General features: G+C 46.5%; 1 protein-coding gene across 3 annotated transcripts in view; it reads left to right on the top strand.

Annotated features, from left to right (window-relative positions):
• PDE10A (phosphodiesterase 10A) overlaps positions 1-14,741 on the top strand; it is a 574,597-nt gene that overhangs the window by 291,837 nt on the left and 268,019 nt on the right. The window lies entirely within an intron of this gene.

The raw sequence follows: 14,741 nt of genomic DNA, 5'->3' as shown, positions 1-14,741 counted from the left end.
GAGTTTGTAGGTTGAAACACTCCTATCACGCCCAGGAATTTTTATTAACTGGAGCTCTAAGTTGGCTCCTTCTCCGAAAGAGGTGGTGGGGGACAGCCCCCCGTAAAGTCAGAGGTGTAGGTGAGAGCACAAAGTAGTAAAGTAGGCAGGCTCTGGTTATGGGGGTAGATGCTCGAGGATTTCCAGGGGGACTCCTGAGGCTCGATCCCGCCTTTGTGTATGTCGAGCCTCCTTCCTCATGACCTTTGCCACGGGCGGAGCGCCTCACGCCGGCCCCCAACACAAGGCCAGTGGCCTAAACAGCTTGCAGGAACTGGTGGCCATGCCCTTGCTACCTCCTGGCCACTCCTGCCCCCGCCCGCCTCAAGTCTTCTCCTGGCACACTGACCGCCTGGCTCCTTTGGAGAAGCCACACACGCTGTCTTCGTGGGGCCCGTGAAGTATTTCCCCCTGGAGTAGTATTCTCCCCACGCCCACGGGCTCACCCTCGCCTCTGCCAAGTCTTGACTCACATCTCAGCTTCTCAGTGAGCCCCGCCCACCTGCTGCTGAAAGGCTGCCAGTGCCCAACCCCCTAGTACCCACCACGGCTGCCACTGTCCAGCCTAGTTACTCATGACATTTATGGCTTTCTATTCTCCATCCTGGAGTATGGGCTTTGTAAGGGCAGGGGTTTCTGTCTGCTTGGTTCACTCATGTATCCCAAGCGTCTAGAATAATGCCTGGTGCGGCGGACACCCAGCTAGTGTCTGTTGACGGAGCACATGAGTGATTTCCTAGTGTGGTGCAAGAGCTGGTGGTCAGCCGCCCCCAGGCCCCTCGGCCAGCGTTGCCAGGTTTCCTCCTTGGCCCGAGGCCACCTGGGGAGAGATGGCAGCGCTTTTCCATTTGCGTGTCTCCTCTGGGGCATCCACACACATGAGTGCCCTGAGCGCATTCGTTCATTTGATTTTAAAAATGATCCTATTTTAACTAAATATAGAATGTAAATCATTCAAGAAAAAATTTGGACTAAAAAATATTGAAAGACTTCTTTTCTCTTCTCAATATGCAGAAAATACTTACAGAATAATATACTTTAGCCTTATCAAATAAAAATAAACCCCGACTTCAGATCCAGGCATGGATGGCACTGCTAATGACTAGCCAGCATGTAGTCTAATTTTATTTACACTTTGCAGTGATGAGATGCAAAGTTCTGGGGTTTGCACCTTTTGCTTAATACATATCTTTCCAAACAAAAACAAGCAAACAAAGCAGATATTTAAATCGTAGGGTTTCAAAAGCATATAAAAAGAGTTGCTTATTTTCAGAATAGCAAATTCATATTAAAAATATAGCCATAGTTTTAGGGCAGACAGAAGTACAGAAAACCGTTGATTTTTCTAATATCAAATTATCTTGATGTCTTCACCTCTCTTTTTATCACCAAGATGACTTACTCTAAAAACTCAAGCTTGACAATTTTGTTCAGTTTTCGCAGAAGAAAAGGCCCTGGCTGCGGTGGGCGGGTGTGGACTGTGGGCACCTGGATGGAGAATATGCCAAGGCTCAGGGAGGAGGCTGAGAGGTGAGGGAATAAGGAAGAGACAGAATGGAACCACATGTCCCCGAGCTTTGAGAACTGAGCTGGGGAGAAGCCCACAAAACACACGAAAAATCCCGATTGGTGTTGGAAGTTGGTGTGACAGTGCTCACAGAGCAGCTGCACTTTTCTGCGGCAGACGCTTTGAGGCCTGGTGGCTTCTGTCCTTTCGCGACAAGATCACTGGTTTTCTTTGGCCTGGGAAGGCCTTCAAGAATCATCAGTTAGGCTAAAAGCTTGTTCGCTAAAAGCACGGTTCAGCCTGAGTTGTCTCATTTTATGACCCTAAGAAAAATAGTAGGTCCCAGTCGTGGGGCGCTGGCCCTGTGCCAGGCATGCATTTTCTCTCTGAATCCTCACAGTTAATCCTCACAGTTACGTCTAAAATGACTTGGAAGAGCTGCCAGGGTGTGGCAGATCCAGGCTTCAAAATCAGGCTCTTCTGACTCCAGAGAGCAGTTTCTTTCTTTTCCTTTTTTCTTAATAGTATTCCTGTCTATTGCCTGCATACGACATGCCAGGCACCACGTGAGACATTCTACACACGTTGTCCTCCATAATTCTCACCGTAACATTAGGACATGAATACTATTATTGTTCCCACTTTGACGAAGAAAAATGAAGCTCAAAGCAGTTCTGTATTTTGTTCAGAGACACACACTTGGAAGGAGGTATAAGCAGTTTAAACTTGGCCAGTTTGTCTCTCCAACAAAGACACAAGTCTGCCCAGCTCAGATTCTTCTTCCCCATCAGATCTTTATAAAAGTTGAACTTACACTTGGATGCAAAGAACACTTTAAATGTAAAACCAGAGATTTTACAGGGCATATTCTTTTACTATAGTCAAAAAATTTTTAAAAACAATAATAATGTGGCTGAAAACATTCTTTGCTACTTGGAAATTGACAAGCACACTTCTGTATAACTCGTCTATCAGAGAGGATGTTAAAACTGAAATTAGAAATTTAGAAACATGTGGAAGGGGGAATATTTTATTTCAAAGACCATGGGATCCCTGAAAGCACAACTCAGGGAAAATGCATGGAAGGAAATGACTTCAGCATGAGAGAAGAAAGCCTGAAAATAAAGGAGCTGAGTACACATCACAAAAAGCTGAGAGAAGACGGTCTGGTAAGTGCAAGTGCAAAGAGAGAATTCAGAGCAGCTGAAACCAAGAGCGTATAAGATAAGAGAAACTACGATATTGAAACTGACTCTCTGAAACAGGAAGTGGCGGAAGAGGCTTGAGTTGTGGGTGGGATCTCGGGATCTCTGGGGGGCCTCTCGCTGCCACAGTATAGTAACTCCTACTCTCTGAGGACCTGAGTATTAGCCGTTGTCTTTTAAACTTGAGAAAGAAGCCATTCAATACGTTGGTCTAAAGAAGCCAAACCTGCTGTGGTCTGGAAAGAAAACAATGAAAAACGTTTACCTGCTCTGAGTTTCTCATTTTGGAATAGCGTGCTTCAAAGTAGGGTTATAGGTTCGGCTTTTGTAAACTGAATTCCATGGAAATGCACTCTGGGGAGTCTGCCCACAGTATGGAATCTTGAGTTATGTTCACTTGTATGGGTGCACGTCCTAGTCCCTTCCTTCATCTCCTTCATCTACTGATAAAGTTATATTTTCGTCAGAGCTGAGCTGTGCCTGGTGACTACTTATTCAACAGATAGACCGTGATTTTTAGACCCTCTTTAAATTCTTTGCCACTCAGAGCTCGTGTATTGCCACTGATTTGGCCTTTTTAGAGGCAGGGTTTTGGGTTTTTCTGTTACTACAGAACTTTCCATCTGTATTTTGCGATTGTGAATCTGCACGTTTCCTTTCCAATTAAGACTTGCCCTACCAAGTAGACTTCACAAACCGTGCCCGTCCGGCCTGTACTAGCACAGCAACACCGTCACGGCGCCAAGAAATTGTGATGGTGAGTCTTCTACCTTTTAATGTTTTAAAGTGAAATGTGATTTTATAAGCCAAATGAAAGATTTGAAAAATTAGATTTTTTCCCCCACTAATTATAGTTTCTTCAGAGTTATACTGTGCTCAGTAACTGTATCCTAGATAAATCCACCCAGAAATGACAGTTCTGGGACATGCTAAATGTGTTTAGTTCCAAGTTTCACCGTCTTGATCAGTGTCAGCCCACCGCTCTCACCTTATTTTAATCCTCTGTAAAGGGAACGGGAAAGGAGGCTCTGACATCCAGTACAGACTGGAGACTCCAGTGGCTGCAGTGAATTGCTGGAGTTTTGTTAAAAGGCTTTGATCAAGTTAAAAGCCCTTGCTTTGGACAGTGACCCAGGAGATATAGATGGGTAATGGATACCTTTATGCAATTAATGATTTTCTGATAAACTTTGTGGAAATCTTCTTTTTTATAATTTGAATCAGGTTCTAAATGCAGGATTCAAATGGATATTCTAGGGAATTCTCTGGCAGTCAAGTAGTTAGGACAGTTTCACTGCCCAGGGCCAGAGCTGATGCCGAGTCAGGGAACTCTGATTCCAAAAGCTGAGATCTGGCCAAAAAGAGACAAGCAAACAGATGAATAAAGGGATATTTTAAGTTAGATTGTAGATCCAACCCTAGCCCTAGCCCTAACCCTAACCTCCTTGCATTGATCTCCTGAATATTTACAGTGAACTTCTTTAAATCAGAGTCCAAAACATTAAATCAGACTTCACCTGTATTTTATGGTTACTTAAGAAATAGGATTTGACTGAAAACAAATGGATAGATTTTCATAGCATGTATACTTAAAAACCCAGCTATAGAAAACTGGGCTATTTCATGCTTAAGCTTGCTTTTATATCAGAGGAGCATATTAACTGAGCCCTTTTTAAAGTGATCTAACTATAATAAACACAAAAATTTGGAAATACCGAATGCAGACATGCTGCTTTGGAGAATAAAGCACACATTATATATTTAAAGGGAAATCAAAGGCCCTAATTTGCCTTCTGTAGCTGCCTTTCATCAGGTTTATAATCCACATGCAAAATCTACAAAATGGGCCTAATTCCTAGCCCATAAAAGTCACCTCGAGAGCTGTTATGAGCAGTTACGGGAGTAAATTAACTTGAGTGTTTGAGAGCAGCCGTAATAACACATTCATGGAGAGACACAGGAAATGGTCGGCATGAAGGGGGCAGAACCAGCAATCTGTTCTCTCCTCCTGGCCTGACGTGGCTCTCAGGGGCTGTGTGAATGGTGCATGCTCAGTCCTCGAGTTCAGGGGGCACCAGTAGCTATTGCCAATCTATGCTTTTCAGGGGTTACCTGTCCTCTGTGGTCACCCCGGGGTGTCAGGCTCATTGGATCCTGAAACCATAACTACCAAATCTACCAGTCTTGGGAAAAGAGAGTTAGGAAAATTTAATCAAAATAGTTTAAAAAGATCAAAACAGTGTTTCACTGCAGCCTCTCATGGGCTGATATTCAGAAAAACAGAGACCCTGGGAATTTATAAGCAGAGAGCATTTACTTTTTCCTTTTATCTTTGGTTGCCGTGGGTCTGCGTTGCTGTGCACGGGCTTTCTCTAGTTGCAGGAGGCTCCTCACCTCGGTGGCTCTCTTGTTGCGGAGCCTGGTTCTAGGCGAGTGGGCTCTGGAAGCTGCAGCCCACGGGCTCTGGAGCACCGGTTCAGTAGTTGTGGCGCACAGGCTTTCTTGCTTCAGGGCGTGTGGGATCTTCCCCAACAGGGAATGGAACCCATGTCCCCTGCATTGGCAAGTTGGATTCTTATCCACTGTGCCACCAGGGGAGTCCTCATTTACTTTTTGTTCTTCAAAAACCGTGATCTTCTTCTTCAGGGTGATTTAACAGTGATACATTGAACACCTGTGAAATCCATCTGTTTACCAGAGTAGGGTAATGTGAAAGCGACAGATTGTCTTTTGTTGGGCTCCAAAATCACCGACGATGCTGGCTGCAGCCGTGAAATTAAGACGCTTGTTCCTTGAAAGAAAAGCTGTGACAAGCCTAAACAGCATATTAAAAAGCAGAGACATCACTTTGCCAACAAAGGTCCATATAGTCAGAGCTATGGTTTTTCTGATATTCATGCGTGTTGGACCATAAAGAAGGCTGAGCACAGAAGGATTGATGCTTTTGAACTGTGGTGTTGGGGAAGACTCTTGGAGGGTCCCTTGGACAGCAAGGAGATCAAACTAGTTAAGCCTAAAGGAAATCAACTCTGAATATTCGTTGGAAGGACTGATGCTGAAGCTGAAGCTCCAATACTCTGGCCACCTGATGTGAAGAGCTGACTCACTGGAAAAGACCCTGATGCTGAGAAAGGTTGAGGGCAGGAGGGGAAGAGGGTGACAGAGGATGAGGTGGTTGGATGGCATCACTGACTCTACGGACATGAGTTGGAGCAAGCTCTGGGAGATGGTGAAGGACAGGGAAGCCTGGCGTGCTGCGGTCCATGGAGTTGAAAAGAGTTGGACGTGAGTTAGTGACTTAACAACAACAGTGTGAAAGGCAAGCCATGGGCGTACAGTGTCCACCTGTTAAGACTCCAGCAGTTAGCAAGAAGGTGGAGGAACACGGTCAACAGAGACACCGGGAAGGTCTCCTTCATCCAGTGTGACCCCAATTCAACTAGTGGGGCCCCTCCCACTGTAACTTCTCAGTTTGTTTTACATTTATCCCCATATTTGTTCCTCACCTAAAGTGTGTAATGTGCTGGAGATTGGGGTATTTTAGGAGCCCAGGGATTGTAAGTCCTCTCTACCAGGTCTGACCTCGACAGCTTCCCTAGAAATATCGCCACTGCTTCTAGTTAAACTCCAGAGCCGAGGTATAAGGCTCCCACGGGGAACACACAGGTTTACATCAAGGTGACTGTATCTCGACTTATTTGCAATTATGTAAGATTATGAGATAAAAATCACAGTCATTTTAAACTTGGTTTTAATGTTCAATTCCACCCCACTCCAGTACTCTTGCCTGGAGGATCCCATGGGCGGAGGAGCCTGGTGGGCTGCAGTCCATGGAGTCTCGAAGTGTCGGACATGACTGAGCGACTTCACTTTCACTTTTCACTTTCATGCATTGGAGAAGGAAATGGCAACCCACTCCAGTGTTTTTGCCTGGAGAATCCCAGGGACGGGGGAGCCTCATGGGCTGCTGTCTATGGGGTCGCACAGAGTTGGACACGACTGAAGCGACTTAGCAGCAGCAGCAACAGGAGAATTTTTCAGGATGCACATTAACATTTCTAAACTTTTGTTGTCAATGAGTTGAATCTGAGTTAATGATGTTCTGTTATTTTTCTCGGTGGCCCTGTGGTAAGGGAAAGTGCCCCTTTATGGTAAGTGGTAAGTGCCCCTTTATGCTGTGAATGGGAAATCAGCCCCTGAGTGGTAACTGTGGTGTGACCGCCTTGAAGCCACCCTTTGTTTTCTGTATTACACTCAAATGCATTTCCTAGTGACTCAGGTTAAGGGGTGTACTAGGTCTGGGCGCCATATATGTCCACCTCTACTCCGTCTTCAGATTAAGAGGCCCATGTTGGGGCCAGAGGCCCACCCTCACTCCCTTTGGAAGGAGAAGACGGGCAGAGTTGACACAGAGAGTGCCCAGGGCTTGCCCATCCGAAGCTGTCCGTGGCTGAGGCCCCATGAGCCATGCAGTGTGGCAGAGCAGCATCCTGGCCCCCTGCCGGGTGGCACGGTTTTAACAGACGATCCCTTTCTCCCCATCAATGACAGGTGCACTGTCTTGGACTTTCTTGGGGCCAGCTGGGCCTCTAGAAAGGACCAGTGTGACGTGGAAAGCAAAGCCAACAGATTACTTAAGGCCACTTAGCCTTGGTGTGGTCTTCTGCAAAGATGGCGTCTGCCTGGTTGGCCACAGTCATGTCCCTCAGCCAGAAGCTCTCAGGGCACAGCAAGCTGAAGAAAAGAAAACTGGATATTTATTATGGGGAATTCCAGTTAGGAACATATGTGGCTTTTTGTTCTATTTTTTCAGCTAGGCTTGATATGCTGCATAGTTGGGTTTGGTTAGTGATAGAAGTGATGATGGGTTATTTGAATGCAGCACGTGTTCTTACGTAGGATTACTTTGAACACCAGTAGGCAGAGTATGGGGCTTCCCTGATAGCTTAGCTGGTAAAGAATCCTCCTGCAATGCAGGAGCTCCTGGTTGGATTCTTGGATTGGGGAGATCCCCTGGAGAAGGGAATGGCAACCCACTCCAGTGTTCTTGCCTGGAGACTCCCATGGACAGACGACCTGGCGGGCTACAGTCCGTGGGGTCTCAAAGCATTGGACACGACTAAGCAACTAGCACCGCATAGCACACAGGCAGAGTGTGGAATACTGCACCAGGGGCTCAACACTCCTGGTGGAGATTTCTGGAAACATCCTGTGAAAATCTCTGCCAGAGTGGAGTCCTAGAGGGAGGAGGAGAAGGGAATTTTCACATACACCATACGTGTGTGCTAAGTCGTTTCAGTCATGTCCGGCTCTTTGCAACCCCATGGGCTGTAGCCTGCCAGGCTCCTCTGTCCATGGGATTCTCCAGACTAGAATACTGGAGTGGGCTGCCATTTCCTTCTCCAGGGATCTTTCCCACCCAGGAACTGAACCTGCGTCTCTTGCAGCTCCTGCACAGCACATGGATTCTTTACCCCTGAGCCACTGGAGAAGCCCTTCACACACACCAGCAGATGGCAAAAATCTAACCAGACACCAAGGATCCTCAAAGGGGCGGATTTGAACTTGGGTCCTCCAGGCTCTGGCTCGTAGTATTTTCCTCTCCTCTGTCTGAAACAAAGGACGTCCTGCCAAAGAGCTCCTTGGGGAGGGAAGGAGACTGTACCATTGCTCTTGTTGATGACCACAGTGTGAATTAGTACAGATGATAAAGCAAAGTTATTAAACCCCTGCATCTCAACCACACAAAGTGGAAGTGTCCAGAGGTTTCGGAGGACACACTGTCTCAGCTTTCTCTTCCTTCAAGCACAGCTCTCTGGCTCCTGTGGTCACACAGACAACTGTGGCTGAAAAAACAAGGCTGCTTACTTTCTGGCTTCTGTGAGTCCTTTGTGTGTGTGTGTGTGTGTGTGTGTGATAAGGGTCCTTTCAAAAGATTTAATATGCAAAGTCGGTGGCTCAGATGGTAAAGCATCTGCCTACCATGCGGGAGACCTGGGTTCAGTCCCTGGGTCGGAAAGATCCTGTGGAGAAGGAAATGGAAACCCACTCCAGTATTTGGAAAATCCCATGGACAGAGGAGCCTGGTGGGGTACAGTCCATGGGGTTGCAAAGAGTCGGACACGACTGAGCGACTTCACTTCACTTCAGTGATAGTTCACAACGTGTAGCTCTTCCAGACCCGAGATGGCATGTGTGTGAGGAGGGCTGCCGTCGTCTGGAAAATGGAAAACGGCCGTCTGTATCATGAAACCCAGACCAGGAAAAAACTGTGTCTGATGTGCGCAGAGCCCTCGGCGGCTGCACCAGCCTTTCTCTCTGTCTCCTTTTCCCTTTGGGTGCTCTTCTGAGAGGAGCTCAGGAGAACGCAGTCTTGGTCAGTCACAGCCCGAGCCGCCCGCCCGTGGGAACGGCCACGGCCTCCGCTGGCCGCCCGTAGAGGCCCGCCAGCCCTGCTCCAGATCCGAGCACGAGTCTGGAGCCGCCGGTTTTTGTGTTCTGCTGGGGTTTTGTTTTGAGATGAACAGAAAGGAATACATTCTCTGGATTAAATGAGCCATTTTGTTTCTTATTTTTGAGACAAATCTTGGAATCAACAATTTTACTTTTTCTCACAACGGCACCATGTCCCCTCGTATAAAGGTCAAGTCTCATTGCGAAATGTGGCTATTAAAATAATGTTTGCAAGGAAAGGATTCCCAGGCCACAGATGAAGACCTGCTTATTTCAAATGACCTTAACAACACAGTCATTTGTGTGGACACAAGGCGAGCCTCCCTGGGGAACACACTCATTAGGAACTTTAACAGCTGTTTATGAAACGCTCTGCTTGTCTATATGTAAGGTGGTCTCAGGGGTCAGGAAATTTAGGCCATTCCCAACTTGTCTTATTTCGGAGAAGGCGATGGCACCCCATTCCAGTACTCTTGCCTGGAGAATCCCATGGACGGAGGAGCCTGATGGGCTGCTTTCACTTCTCACTTTCATGCATTAGAGAAGGAAATGGCAACCCACTCCAGTGTTCTTGCCTGGAGAATCCCAGGGACGGAGGAGCCTGGTGGGCTGCCGTCTATGGGGTCCCACAGAGTCGAACACGACTGAAGCGACTTAGCAGCAGCAGCTTGTCTTATTTATCCCCAGTGCCTCCATGGTCACTTTCTACTTAAATGCTTTGAATTGACTTTGGCTCTCTTTGAGGAGTATTTCTTTTGTTTAAGTCTTTTATTTATATAATTATATAAAAATGTATATAATTCTCTTATTCAGTTTTCTGTTTGACTCTTAAGATAGCCTCAAAGGAAACTGATACATGTGACCTCTGAAAGCTGATTGAAAGTGTTGATCATTTAACACTTTAACAGTGTTGATTGTTTAACAGGGTTGTATTCTAATTTGGGTGCTTTTGAGAAGCGAAGACTGCCTCAGCATCCTGTGAATCTCAGTGGGTTTCTGAAGTGACTCGATATTTTCAAAATGGCAGTATCTTCAAAATGTAGTTATGCTCATAGGGATTATCACAGAAACTTAGTATTGATTGTTTAATCTCAGCAGGCCTCTTAGCACCAGTCTCCTGGGGGCTAGATGAAAGCAGCGAAGGTGTTAGTCTCAGTCGTGTCCAGCTCTTTGTGACCCCGTGGACGGTAGCCCACCAGGCTCCTCTGTCCATGGAATTCTCCAGGCGAGAATACTGGAGTGGGTTGGCATTCCCTGACCCAGGGATTGAACCCAGGTCTCTCCAATTGCAGGCAGATTCTTTGCTGTCTGAGCCACCAGGGAAGCCCCAGGGGCTGGATACTCACAGCCATTAAGCAGAGCTTATTTGCATGAGGAATTAATGTTTTGCTTTTGATTAATGAAAATTTCTACTTGGATCTTATTATTCAGCAAGGAATATGCTGAATCCCCCTTTCATACTTAAGGAGATTTATTTGGAATATTAATGTTTTAACAACTGGCCGGTTCTCAAAAACATTCCCTAATTGAAAATTAAGCACCATTTTGGCATTGTTTTGGTGAAGAATAACAACTGGTTTTTAGTTGTTTTATAACACAAAGCAATACTAAAATTTAATTTGTTTTATAGTTAATTTATTTGAGTTCATAAAATAATTTAATCAAAACTGCAGTTTTAGGAATATTAGGGCTGAAGGAGTTGGTTTTCTCAACTCCAGTCTATTTTCAAGGCTGTCCCATTCAGTGTATTGACTGTATAACAACATTGTTCTTGTTGGAATTGTAATGCCCTTTTAAGAAACAGGCCTGACTATAATAACACTGTAAGAATGCCTGCTTCTCTTCAGTCAGGATTTGCTAACATCAGTGCTGACAGCAGTTTGTACTCAGGTGGCGTGAGGTGGCAGGTAGGGAGCAAACGCTGAGTGCCTCTTGTGTGCTGGCCTCTGCTGAAGACTACGGAGGAAGAGACGCATGACTTCACATATCACCTGTTTAAAGTAAAATTGTCAATGCAAATTTTATGTGCATTAAAACTTGGAAGAGGTTTAGTGTAACAGGTTCATATATGCAGATAAAATACCTTAGTTCCAGGAGACAACAAAGCTGTGATGGGTTGGAGAAAAATGAAGGCAGGCTTTGAGAAAGAAGTGCTTAAAACTCCAATGAGAACTTGGTGGGCTTGGGAGGCATGAATTAGTGCCTGGCGGCTGGACTCCAGGTTAACATGCCAGACAAGGAATAAATTATCTTCTTAGAGTGCAGAGATCTTGTGTGATATGATACATGTTGATAACTTAGCAGCAATTAAATGGAAAAGTCTGACATATAAACCCACATGTTTTTACTGTGTTTGGGAGCAATAGACACTTGCCTATAAATTATTTTGCTCAAATAACTTTTAAGTGTCAGAGAAATTAAAATCAAGATAGAATGTCCTTTTATAAACTGTATAAATAGACAAGTTTAATATTTAATCAACCTGTGTCTTATATCTTTATAAAGAAAGGTTACTAGCATTTAAAAAGAAAAAACAGGTTATTCAAGAATTAGCACTGTGAATTTTTATAGCTGTAAGCACTAATATTAAAAGTTGTAAAATAAAATCAATGAGACACAGGCCCACATGTTGATCAAAGCATTCATAAAATATTAATTGTATTTATTGTACCTAACTCTTAAGCTCTTTTGTAAAAGGGGTGCATGGTTAACTTATAAAGAAATTTTATGAGAAAAACCAACATTTTACCATTTCTTAGTCTCTTCCTTGAGCCATGCTTTAAAATGTTTTTATGAACATATCTTTCAAATTAGATAATAATCAGGCAGATATTCTTTCCTCTATGTATGGATTATTATGCATAAAATACTAAAATTAATATAAAATTAATATGCAATTAAGCTAATTTTAAAATAACATATAGAAGAATTCTTAGAGAATTTAAGTATGCTTGTGGTTGCACAGGTCCACTAATATAAGGCTTCATTACCAATATAAATTTCTTTCTTGATCGTTTTCCTTCATAGAGGGCAGAGGCGAGTGTTTTATATTCTAAAACATTGAACTGCTAGTGATGAGCATCATGATCTTGGCACCCTTTCTGGTGTTAGCTGCCCTGCTGATATTCTCTTAGTTTCCAATCTTTGCAGTGTGGACGGGCATGTCTTCACCTGAGAACGAAGGAAATTGTTCATTTCATAGAGAGTACCTAGTAGTGGGGTGAATTTTGGCAGTGGTTCTTCCTCTGCTTTTGGAATTACAGCTCCTAATTTCGGTTTGCTTAAATTGTATTGTGATCTGATAACATTTTGACATGTAACTAAGTTTCAAGTTTTATGAGGGCTATCAGAATGCAGAGCTCACTTAATTATGAGCCAACCTGTTTATTCCTGAAAGGTTTGGAGTAACAAGTGTTCAGTCCCAGTCTTCTCCTCCTTCTGAGACATCACTAAGGAAACTCAAAGCGAAGGAAAAGAATCGGCAAGAAACAGCATTCGACAGGTGTTGCAGCACCTGCACACGGGGGTGAGTGACAGCGCCCGCTGAGGCTGTGTGTCTGTGATTTAAATCTTTGACTAAATATTTCATGAAGAAGAAACAGTGGCTGGGCGCCTATTGGATTCACATGAACAGAAGTGCCCTCCAGTATTAAGTAAGGAGGACACTTAACAGATATGATCAATAATCAGTAGGCTCCTCCTCAACCTGTTCCTTTTCCGTTGTCAGGCTCTGGCATTTTTCATTGGTACGGGAAGTGTGTGCTGTCCAGCCATCGGCTGGAGAAAAGAAGGAAGTAAACTAGAAAGAAGTTGATTTCAGAAGAGGGCTAGTGACCATCCTGAAGCTTGTGTCCTGATTTAACGAAGACCCAGAAGAACAAATATCTGATGCTTTCCTCCCTGCGCCCTGTGCCCGGCGCTCCGATGGCTTCTCTTCAAACTAAAGACACATTTTCTTGTAACAGGAAAGTCACTTTAATGACTCCAAAAGGCAACCGAAGAAACCTAAAGGACATTGAGAAGCATTCTGCCTGTAGAAGAATAAACAGTGAACACTTCCAGAAGAAACGCATCCTCCCCAAACCGCCGGGCAGCCAGGCAGACCCTTCCCGCGGGGCCGAGGGCGCCGCGCACGCGGATCCCCGACTTCCGGGAGAGTAACAGGTGTTAGCGAAGCCAGCCGCGTCGGCCTGGAGGTTTCGGAAGACCGGGCTATGCGGCTCGGCCGTTTCGGTTCTTTCTTCGCCAAAAAAAAAAAAAAAAAAAAACCCAGCAGGCAAATTCCACCCCCTTCCACCCCCCGTAAGGTAAGAGCCACCGCAATCTTTTGCTGGTTCTGCAAAGTGAAGAATTCCGATCCAGCGAGTGCCAGGGATGGCGCGCGCTAGGAGCGACGCTCAGAGTTCACCGGGCAGTCGCGGAAACGCCCGGGGACCTGGCTAGGGAACCGGGGCCGCGCCGCCGTCCCGGCGCCCCGTCTGCTCAGTCTGGTGCAAATACATACATGCCCTTTTCCACTGTGGCCGTTTGGATTAGAGTGGGGAAAAGCAGACTAGGGAAGAAATTATATTTCAAGATAAAAAACCCCTCCGAACTGGACGGAGAGAAGAAAAAAAAAAAAGTGGAAGGCTAGAAGAGACCCCGGGACCAAGCGCACACTGGGGTCCCCGGCCCTGCGTCCACCGAGCGGCTGCACCGCCGCACATGCCTCTCGCTCAGGTGACCGTCTTGACCTTCGCGGAAGCAGGGCTTCGGCGCGCCGGCCCCAGTCCTGGGAAGGTGACCTAGGCCAGGGAGTCTGGGTAGCCCGTCCCGCCGTGGGGCAGCCGGCCCACCGCCCCAACCCCCGCTCCGCAGCGCTGCGATGGCCCGGCTGCCTGCGATGGGCGGGTACCGACACCTGCGCGCCCGGCGCTCGGCTCTCCAACTTGGCAAACTTCTGGCGGCCGCTCCGTGCTCAGAGCGCCCGTTGGGCGACATAGTTCCCTTTTGTAGTAATTGTCTGGATTGGGGCTGGGGGCCGAGGGAGGGGGCATGGTCCGAGAAAGCCGAGAGTGAGGACTCAGTCTCAGAACTTGTTTGCCTTTTCTATTCTCTGGCCTCACCTGGGCGAACTGGGTTGTGCACACAAAGTTCGTTGTAAAGTGAGTATCAGAGAGGGAGTCCTGGGGAAGAGCGGGCTTGCTAAACCCTAGTTTACTGGGAACAGTAAGCCTTGATAGAAATTCCAACCCAGCGTCTGAGTTGGCACTCTCCTGGGAGTTGTGAGCACATTTCGGTTGGAGCTGCGGGCCGGCTGGCGGGAGGGTGCCCGGGCCCGGGCAGGGGACAAGGCTCGCCCGGCGGTGCACAGCTGGAGCAGCTGCAGGGCGGCGGGTATCAAGAATCTAACACCAGGCCCAGATGTGAGGACGCCTCGCAAGACCCAGGCGTCGCTCGGTCTTCCGGCCCGGGCCCGGGGCGCACCCTGGACGCCGGGAGCCGCTGGGGTGTGGGGCCTGGCGCCGGGGGGCCAAGTAGCTGCGGGGCGCGCTGCG

This window comes from Bos taurus, chromosome 9 (assembly GCF_002263795.3).
Source record: "Bos taurus isolate L1 Dominette 01449 registration number 42190680 breed Hereford chromosome 9, ARS-UCD2.0, whole genome shotgun sequence".
NCBI classification, from domain to species: Eukaryota; Metazoa; Chordata; class Mammalia; order Artiodactyla; family Bovidae; genus Bos; species Bos taurus.
Note: the sequence above shows the minus strand (reverse complement) of the source record. Positions and strands in the feature narration are given on the sequence as shown.